The 11036-nt window shown below is 40.9% G+C and overlaps 1 pseudogene; it reads right to left on the bottom strand.

The window, feature by feature from the left end:
* Window positions 1-5127: 5127 nt before the first annotated feature.
* LOC115506487 lies at window positions 5128-5451 on the bottom strand (annotated as a pseudogene).
* Window positions 5452-11036: the final 5585 nt, after the last annotated feature.

Raw genomic sequence — 11036 nt, 5'->3', positions numbered from 1 at the left:
CAGTGTTATTCCATGTTCCCTAAATTATAGTCCAATGTATACCAAGTTACAATAATCATCTGTATTGGACACATCTCCTTTGATTTTCTTGATGGTACAGTCTCTTGGCTCCTCTGCCCCAGTCTTCACAGCAAGAAGACAGTAAGTCATAAATAACACTGCATTTCTAGAAGGACTGTAGATGTTGGTATCAGCATCAAAGACGTTTAAGAATGCAGAGGTTGAGTTCCCTATCATATCCCTATTCAGTTTACGTACCTGTCTAGTCCCTGCAAAAACTAGATTGATCGTGGCCAATTACTATGGATTAGCATCACCTTAACCAGATGACCATATTAAACCGAGTTGATATGCCAGCTGTGGTATTGTTACTGCTGCAAACAGCCACATTCAGAGATCCAGGTGAGTGGGCACTGTCAGCTGGGGCTCCGAGGCAGGTAGGAGGGTCCCAAGGGCAGGCTACTACTTGAGACTTGACCAGGAGGTTGATCAGCACTAACTAAACCCAGCCATTGGAGTAGGACAGCAATTTGCCCACTGGAACCAGTCTACAAAGTACCAGAATAGAGACACCGACGCTGTGGAGCCCGGTACTGTGAGGTCAATAATTTACCCATACAAAATCCAGATTCCTCTACAAAGGCTCTTATTATTGGGAAGATTTTTAAGCCACGGAGAAACAATTCACCTTTTTTAAAAAAATTTTTTTAATGTCTATTTATTTTTGAGAGACAGAGACACAGTGAGAGCAGGGGAGGGGCAAGGGAGGGGCAGAGGGAGACACAGAATCCAAAGCAAGCTCCAGCCTCTTAGCTGACAGCACAGAGCCCGAGGCAGGGCTTGAGAACTCATGGACCACGACGAGATGGTGACCTGAGCAGAATTTGTATGTTTAACCGACTGAGCCACCCGGGTGCCCCAAAACAATTTACTTTTTACAAAAAAAAAAAAAAATCATTTTAGCAACACTATGGAAGCTGGAGCCAGAAACGGAAAGGGAGGCAGGCAAGCCAGGGAGACCCCCAAAGGCAAGAAGGCCAGTGAGGAGCTGTTAAAATAGATCTGAAGGGAAGAAATGAGCATCTGTGTGGTTCTGTGTTTTTAAACTGGGATTCTCCCAGCCCAATTCTGAGCGAGATTCTCCAGGAATCCCAGCGCTGTCTCTGGCAGCCATCCTCTCCACCCTCACTCTTTCTCTGGTGTTGTCCAGAGGCAGATTGACCTAACATTTGCGAGACCTGGGGAACTGACCCTGTGCAGCCAACGTCTGAGCCTCTCAAGTGTGTCACAATCTATGCCCTTCTCCCTTTTTGCTAAACCCAGAACAGGGCAGTGTTTCCTCACATGAGGTACACTGGTCATCTGTTTCAGAAGCACCCTGGAGGCTTGTTAAAAATTCCTGTTTATATACACAATGGAATACTACGTGGCAATGAGAAAAAATGAAATATGGCCTTTTGTAGCAACGTGGATGGAACTGGAAAGTGTGATGCTAAGTGAAATAAGCCATACAGAGAAAGACAGATACCATATGGTTTCACTCTTATGTGGATCCTGAGAAACTTAACAGGAACCCATGGGGGAGGGGAAGGAAAAAAAAAAAAAAAGGACGTTAGAGTGGGAGAGAGCCAAAGCATAAGAGACTGTTAAAAACTGAGAACAAACTGAGGGTTGATGGGGGGTGGGAGGGAGGGGCGGGTGGGTGATGGGTATTGAGGAGGGCACCTTTTGGGATGAGCACTGGGTGTTGTATGGAAACCAATTTGTCAATAAACTTCATATAAAAAAAAAAATTCCTGTTTCGAATGAAATCTTGCCATTTGCAACTATGCGGATGGAACTGGAGGGTATTATGCTAAGTGAAATGAGTCAGTCAGAGAAAGACAAAAATCATATGACTCCACTCATATGAGGACTTTAAGAGGCAAAACAGATGAACATAAGGGAAGGGAAACAAAAATAATATAAAAACAGGGAGGGGGACAAAACAAAAGAGACTCATAAATATGGAGAACAAACAGAGTTGCTGAGGGGTTGTGGAAGGGGGATGGGTTAAATGGGTAAGGGGCATTAAGGAATCTACTGAAATCATTGCTTCACTATATACTAACTAATTTGGATGTAAATTTTAAAAAATAAAAAATAAAGTTAAAAAATAAATTCCTGTTTCGAGACCCATCCCAGCAGTCAGAATCCCTTGCAGTTGAACATCAAATCTGCACTATTTGCAATATCCCCAGGGGATACTGACTTTGAGAACCCCCGCAAGAGACCACTAGACAAGTAATTCTTAAACTTGACTAATCATCTGACTGGCTTGAGGAACTTTTGTTTTTCAAAGTTTATTTTTAATTAGAGAGAGAGAGAGAGAGAGCACAAGCAGGGGAGAGGCAGAGAGAGGAAGAGAGAGAATAACAAGAAGGCTCTACACTGTCAGCAGAGAGCCCAACATGGGGCTCGATCCCACAAAGTGTGAAATCATGGCCTAAGCTGAAATCAAGAGTCCAACACTTAACCAACTGATGCCCTAGGCTTGGAAAACTTTTTAAAAAAATGGTCTGAGTCACCATCCCTCCAGAAATCTGAAGGTCTAGGATTGAGTAGGAAGTCCTGACACAGCAAAAGCCTTCCCAAGGGTTGGACACTAATCCTATTTGGGAAACATTGCCTATATCACCTTCCTGGTTACTTAAACTTCTGCTGCTAGGATAAATGAAATAATTAGTCACAAGGCCTTCCTGGTATAATTACAAAGGGATAGCTGACTTGCCATTTTATTGAGTTGAATTACTCTTTTTGAAAACAAAGAGACTAAGATGACAGAGGAGAGGTCGCCCTCACAATTTACTGCTAATAGGAGATGGCCTTGAGAAGGGAGCGCTACCTGTGACCATGGCATTTCTGAACTTGATGCATTACAAAGTGCGAACTATGCAGAAAGCTGCCAGATTCGGGACAAAGAGTTACCTTGGATCTAATCACTTGCATCAGAGCCTTTTCTAGCTCCTATCTCATTTGCCTCCGAAATTTAGGGAACTCCCTTTAACCATGTAATACTTGCGCTTCCAGTTGAGAAAGCAAGGATCATCATGTTTTCACTTGCTCATCAGCCAGGAGGTGTGAAGTTTCTCCGGCGTGAAAAAGACCAAATTCAATAATGGACTTGTTTGGGATGGGAAGAAAACTGGGGTGGAAAGAACTTTGGAATAATTAAATAATAAATAATAATTATAAATTTAGAGATCAAAGTGAAAAAATGGATCCTGTATCTTGTCTACTGTATCAGAACCCAGGTCTAATGACTGTAGTAGAGATAGTTTCTGTGACTTAAAATGAGATTTAAAGAGTTAAAGGAGAGAGAAAGTACTACAGAAACAGAACACTGTGCCATTAGTTATCACTAGAAGTGGGTCTGGCCTCACTACTTACTTTTTCTTGGTTTAATGAATGCCCCTGGGATTGCCTGTTAAAGCTCGCTGCTCTGTCAGGAACCCTGTTGAACGTTGGAGGGAAATTGTACTGGTCTCCAAATGATGAAAAGGTGCTCTCAGAAAATTTTTCAAAGGAGTAATGGTAACCTCTGAAAATTTTTGCTTTAATTTACAATGATTGAACAAGTGGGCAGTCTTCCAGCAAGAGATCTTTTAAGAGCTTGCAAGTACAAAAGAGGGTGAGCCTTTTGCCTGCTGTAAAATGTGAGCCTCTTTGTAATCCCTATTGTTTAAGCATTCATGTAAAGAGACTAGCCCAAGAACACCCAAGAACTATCCTTTCTACCTCCAGGAAGGGAAAGAGGAGAATTTATTTTGAAGCATAATAGGGCTGCCAATAATAGGGCTGCCCACCCACTTGGCCTGGAAATTCCAGAAAAGTCTTCAAAAAGAAAAACCCCGCTGCCATCTAGAAGTAGTTAGTCCATTATTGTTAGAGAAGGACCAGTTCATTCAGTCAAGAAAGATTTCACTGAGAACATGTGACTCGAGCTGAGTATTGCAGGCTAACCCAGGTTTGCCAGATACAGGAAGAAGGGAAGAAAAAGCATTCTAAGGAGTGTTAATAGGCAAGTATATGTGGTGATTGTAACGCTTTATTTTTTTAATGTTTATTTATTTATTTTGAGAGAGAGAGAAAGAGAGAGAGAGACAATCCTAAGCAGGCTCCACACTGTCAGCACAGAACCCGAGGCTCAACCAACTGAGCCACCAGGCACCCTTACATGTGGTGATCTTAAAAATAACGAAACAAAAAGTATACGTTTTAGTGCCAAAAGTCAAGGGAGGAGGTGGAGGTGAATGCATAAGGCATCGGTGTTGGCAGGGGTGGTCATCTGAGAGGGTGGATGTGGAGCTATAGATCATGTGAAGGCATTTGTCAGCAAAAGGAAAGTCATGAAGTTGTGAAATCAGATTCAAGTTTCAATGAGGAATTCAAGTTGCAGAGTGGCCTGGTTTAAGGAGTGGCTAGCAATTGTAACTAGACCATTAGAAGGTGAATGCAGTTAATACTAATTAAAGAAGAATGAAGGACAGGGTGAATTAAGATGGGGATAAAGGGAGGTGTACCTGGGTGGCACAGTTGGTGGAGCATCCAACTCATGGTTTTGACTCAGGTCATGTTCTCATGGCTTCTTGGGTTCAAGTCCTGCATCGGGTTCTGTGCTGACAGTGTGGAGCCTGCTCAGTCGGGACTCTCTCCCTCCCTCTCTCTGCCCCTTCACCACTTGTGCTGTCTCTGTCTAAAAAAAAAAAAAAAAATGGGGATAAAGAGCCCCCAGAAGTGAGAGCGATTTGGCCAGGATCACATGGAGAGGCTTTCTTGATCTGTAGTCCTATGGTTTTCCATATCCCACTGTCTTTACCACTGTGTCATTGTTTATTGTCATTTGCTTTTTGCAAAAATAAGTGTCCTGTTATGTTCTGTTCCCACATGGCTAATAGCAGCCTCCCTTCTCTAGAATACCATTGCACTAATCACACCCTGATTTGCACTATTTGTAAACCTGGTTTTTGTTTGGTTTTTTGCTTAGTTTGGATACCATTCATTTATTATAAAGGAGGCATGAAAATTATTTACATGATGGAAGATTTCACAGCCTCAGTGGAATGGGCAGCTTCATGTGATGCCATTCAATAATGATTTATTTCAATCTACATACTTTCCGAGAATGTCACCATCTCTAAGTAAGAAATAGTCCTTGTCATCTAGAACTACTTTGGTGCCTCCATATTCTGGCAAAAGAACTTTATCTCCAACTTTCACGCTAACTGGCTGAATCTCTCCACCCTTTCTTTTAGAGCCTGGTTCAACAGTTACTACTGTTGCTTGCAATACTTTTCCTTGAGATTTTTCTGGAAGCATAATGCCTCCTTTGGTAACAGTTTCAGCTGCACTCTTTTCAACTCAAAATCGGTCAAAGAGGGAAGTAAACTTTCTAAACGCCTGTCCTGTCATGACTTCAGACACTGTAATTTGTTGTAAACTTCTTTTACATAGGATTCCTTCACTGCTTCAAACCTAGCTTTGAATGTAGCTGCCTATCACTATGCTTAAGGTCCCAAAAAGTACATTATGTGAAGCCAAACATACATTCCCCTTATCCACCCTGACTATCATGACTTCCACCCTAATGAGATAAACCACAAAATGCAGAAACTTCAAAAAGACCCGTTACTTCCCCCAAACAACCTGATATTAAAGAAGATATGCCAGCAACTCTGTATTTCCTTTCCCGGGCCTCTACCATGGCCTTTTTAAAAGTTTCCCAACGTGTTGTATTTCCCAAGAAGACACACAAGTCCCCAAACAAGTTGGGGCACACAAGTCCCTACAGAGGAAGAGGAAAAATTGAGGTAGCAAAAGTAATAAAACATTCCTGATTCTTTTCAACCTCCTATTAACTGTTCCATGTCTTAACCTTGGAGAAGGGGACAGTCAAGGCTTTGCTTTTTGGTGGCTACACTCTCTGATCAATGTCAGGGACCATAAAATGATAGGAATGAAGAAACTGGAAAGGTATAAGTCTTTTGCCATAGGACTTTTGCCTTCTTGAGAGCAGGGCTGAGGACTCTTTTTCTCTAACTGCTACAATGGCTTACTTATAGTAGATATACAATAGTAATTAAATAAAGTGATCCTTTTTATAATTTTCCAAAAATCTGTGTTGGTCTTTATAGTTTAAGAGAATTTCCACATAGTTTCCTTTTGTCTTTTCCATAATCATGGAACATAATCAGTAGAAGTCTTATTGGCCCCATCATTTAGCTGATAATTCTAAAATACGGGTTAAAATGCTTATACAAGCACCAATAGGCAGTAAATGGCTAGCCAGGACTCAGACCCAGGGTTCTAACTTGGTATTCTACTTTCTTCTACATTCTCAGGTCTTCTGCAGGACCCTTATTGTGACAGTTGTATTAAGGATCCTGGACCCACATATATGTCAATTTTTTAAAATTCCCAAGCGGTGATGGCAGCTCTCCATTTTCTGGTTGTGAAAGCATTTTTTTGAGAACTAGGAAAATGGGTAAAAGAATGCCAGTGATGGGATAAACCCTTGTTGTTCATCTATCTAGAGTTGATGAAAACTTATTAGGATTAGTCTTAAAATAGGAATATGGCATAGGGTGTTCCCTGAGTACCTATTATATCAAAGCACCACCACCGCCCAAGTGAGGTTCCCAAATCTGGGGACCCTCTGAAGGTATTATAAAAAATGGACACCCCAGGGCTCTCTCTCCCCCCCCCCCCAACTGAGTCAGACTCCCTGGAATTTGAGTCCCAAAATCTACATGTTTAAAAATACCTCTGGAAGTTTGGAAAAAAAAAAATCACTGGATTAAGGACTTAGTCACCTCCTTTGACCTCTCCAGATATTTTGGCCTCAGATGTTTTATCTGCAAGATGGGATAATAAGACCTTACTTCCCTAAAGCTAGGAGGCTAGATCTGATTAGTTCTTCCTGTCCTTTATGTTTGTAAAATTTGCAATTCAACTATTTATGTTTCTCATCAATCATACTGATGACTCATTGCTGCCTCCCTATGGTTACACCATTGCCTCCTCCCAGGTCCCTTCTCCAAGCCCTTCTCTCATTTATGATCCATCACCTCCTTGAAACTGTTCCCAACTGCTCCCACCCTGAGTTTACTCACTTCTCTTCTCTGAACCCTTGAAGCATTTGTGATCCTAGCACTCACTTCACCAAGGAAGCCATTGCTTTGTGGTGACAACCTTTCTGTGTTAGGACTCCCAGCTGGGTATGGACTGTCTTTGTTGATGACAGTTATGTTGACCAACACTATTATTTTAAAACAGTTTTATAATTTCTTTAGTATGCATGTTCAATAATCATGAAATAGGTCTTCTGAAAAATCTGCTATGCACAGATTTCAAGTTCAGTCTCTAATAGATATGAAATCAGGAATTTGGCTTTCATTACCTAAATGCAGTTAACTCTCCTCCCATGTCTACATCTTTAGACTTTTCAATTCAGGAAGAGTATAAAGCATTTCCTAAAAACAAGATTTTAGGGGCGCCTGGGTGGCGCAGTCGGTTAAGCGTCCGACTTCAGCCAGGTCACGATCTCGCGCTCCGTGAGTTCGAGCCCCGCATCAGGCTCTGGGCTGATGGCTCGGGGCCTGGAGCCTGTTTCCGATTCTGTGTCTCCCTCTCTCTCTGCCCCTCCCCCGTTCATGCTTTGTCTCTTTCTGTCCCAAAAATGAATAAACGTTGAAAAAAAAAAAATTAAAAAAAAAAAAAAAGATTTTAATTAAACTGCAAAAGATTTTTTTTTTAAAAAACCATGTTGAAATAACCAATCTCTGGCTTACAAGGGAAATAAACATGCTGGAAAGATAATGTAGAGCATGAAAAGATGGATGTAATCAGCTCTTGCCAAGGTGCCCAGGGATGGATATGAATGCAGTAAGTTATGTTTTGACATTGAAGCATGTAGTATTCAACTTCATCATAAAACACCACCTTCTGTTTAAATCAGGGCTATCGTTAAGTTATATCCAAAGCCCCTTTTCAAAAACCCTCTTAATTTGGAATTGCAATAAATAACTAGTCCCTAGTCTTAAAGTTGATACAAGATAATGCTTAAATATTATCTAATTGCCAGCTTATAAGGTCCTTGTTTATTTTTTTTTTAATTTTTTTTTTCAACGTTTATTTATTTTTGGGACAGAGAGAGACAGAGCATGAACGGGGGAGGGGCAGAGAGAGAGGGAGACACAGAATCGGAAACAGGCTCCAGGCTCTGAGCCATCAGCCCAGAGCCCGACGCGGGGCTCGAACTCACGGACCGCGAGATCGTGACCTGGCTGAAGTCGGACGCTTAACCGACTGCGCCACCCAGGCGCCCCTGTCCTTGTTTATTTTTAATGTGCTCTTCTCTTTTTTAAACTTTTCAACTTTGTGGCATTAAGATTTGAAATTAGAAAGAGAAAACTAATCTCCTGAATTAAATAGGCAATTGCATAGAGAAATTCACTGGAGACTGGTGATGCCAAGGGGGAGCCCAGACTTGTGTGCTCGCATTTTCAGAATGAGCCCCAGTGTCTCTCCAACAGTTCTCTACATGTTGCTGTACTTCTCTTTCAAGGTACACAAGTGTGGCAGGCATAAAGGAATCTCATAAATCTCCCTAAAATATCACTGCTTTCCAATGGCCCACCATTAACTTAACTTTACCCTTTTCTATAATTGTTTAATAACTAAATATTAATGAAATTTGCAATTGCAAATTATTATTGATCCCATGATAGGTTTCCTTGACCATCTATGTGATATTGTTTGAGTGTTCTAGAGTGTGTTCTGTAGGAAAGGAAACTAGGAAAAGGTGGAGATTGGGGAACAAATAGGGAGCTGAGAGAGCAAGTGACATTAGAAATATTCCATTGGTCATAATTTATCAAATAAGTAGAAAACAATCAAAAGGTTACATCTAGCAGCATTGTTCTTTAGGGAGTTTGCTAGAATTCATCATCATAAAAAAGTACTGGAACCAAAGTTTAGTGATGGATGAATCCATATATCGAAAATCTATGGATCAATGCAGGGAAGCATAATGACCTTCATGGACCACTTTTTGCTTTCATAAGTCCCTCCCATCATAACAATATTAATAGTAATATTATTTTATATAGAGACACCTGGGTGATTCAGTTGGTTAAGTGTCTAATCTATTTCCACTCAGGTCATGATCTCACAGTTGTGAGATCAAGCCCTGTATTGGATTCTGTGCTGGGCATGGAGCCTGCTTAAGATTCTCTCTCTCTCTCTCTCTCTCTCTCTCTCTCTCTCTCTCTCCCCGTCCCTCCCCCACTCTTTCTAAAAAAATATTTTATACAATTTTAAATATTTCAATATTTAAGTTTTTCTGTTTTAGGCAAAATTCAATAGATCTTTATGGGGCCTAAAAGTGGGCTCTTTTTTCTGTAATATGAAAAACAAATTAAAACATGTGTCTAACCCTAAAAATTCTTCTTTAAGAAAAAAGAAGTTCTGTTTCTTATAATTTTAAAAGAAATTAAAATATTTTCACGGATCTCTAAAAATATTGTGGGCACATACTCTGTGCTATTGTGCCTGATAAGTTAGCCCTGAATCCATAAAGGCAATAATTGGTTTGAAGTGAAATAGGTCCTTTCCACTCTGAACTTTCATTTGTCAGATTTTACCTGGCACTAAAACCCTCTCCATGATAGGTACTTAGTGGTATATCTCTAGTCAAGAGAGGTCTGAAATAATATCTTCTCTGTACACCTGCTTATAGGGTTAGTCCTTCTAACTAGTAGGAAGTCTCAAATCCAGTCTAACTTTTATATACTGACCTGAACTGGGAAAGTGTATTTATGGCACTGGACTGAAGCTATTTTCCAATATCCTCTGACTCAACTAACTTGCATACATTCTTAGGATATTTGACCAATAATTATATTTCTCACAGGCCTTAGAGACCTGCTAAAACTTTCAATGACTGATATTAATTCATTGAATTTAGTGACTGAACTAAGAATTGGTGATGATGATGATGGTCATGATGATGACTAAAATTATTGTCTAAGAAAATGATGTTTTCTTATATATGCTTCTTTATTCAAGAAAGAAATACAACTATGTGAATTTTAGTTTAGTTTCTTCCCCAGAGTTAATATACTTAACTGGCTCTGCTTGTCACTTAATAGTGTTTTTCCTATCCCCAAAAGAGTGAAAAGTCATAAAATAAAAATTTTTTTTCCAAATACACTGATCTAACAATAAAGAAATTAACTTCAGGGGCGCCTGGGTGGCGCAGTCGGCTGAGCGTCCGACTTCAGCCGGGTCACGATCTCGCGGTCAGTGAGTTCGAGCCCCGCGTCAGGCTCTGGGCTGATGGCTCGGAGCCTGGAGCCTGTTTCCTATTCTGTGTCTCCCTCTCTCTCTGCCCCTCCCCCGTTCATGCTCTGTCTCTCTCTGTCCCAAAAATAAATAAAAAGGTTGAAGAAATTAACTTCAGAATTAAATTGAGGGGTGCCTTGGTGGCTCAGTAAGTTGAGTCCGACTTTGCCTCAGGTCATGGTCTTACAGTTCATGAGTTCAAGCCCTATGTCAGACTCTGTGCTGGCAGCTCAGAGCCTGGAGCCTGCTTCGAAGTCTGTGTCTCCCTCTCTCTGCCCCTCCCCAGCTCATGCTCTCTCTCTCAAAAATAACTAAATGGTAAAAAAATTTTTAATTGAAATTGTAAGAAGAATACAATGTATTATAAAGGGCACAGGAGAAAAAAAGAGAGAGAGAGAAAGCACAGGGAATCAAGAAGTTTTAGCCCTGAGGCACCTGAGTGGCTCAGTCAGTTAAGCCTCCTACTCTTGATTTCAGCTCAGGTCATGATCTCCTCATTCTTGAGTTTCAGCCCCACATTGGGCTTAACACTTGACAGTGCAGAGTCTGCTTAGGATTCTCTCTCTCTCTCTCTCTCTTGCTCTCTCTCACTCTCGCTCTCTTCCCCTCCCTGCTTGTATTCTCTTCCTCTCTCAAAATGAAAAAACTTAAAA

This window comes from Lynx canadensis, chromosome F2 (assembly GCF_007474595.2).
Source record: "Lynx canadensis isolate LIC74 chromosome F2, mLynCan4.pri.v2, whole genome shotgun sequence".
Taxonomy (NCBI): domain Eukaryota; kingdom Metazoa; phylum Chordata; class Mammalia; order Carnivora; family Felidae; genus Lynx; species Lynx canadensis.
This window is presented reverse-complemented; position numbering and strand designations above follow the sequence as displayed.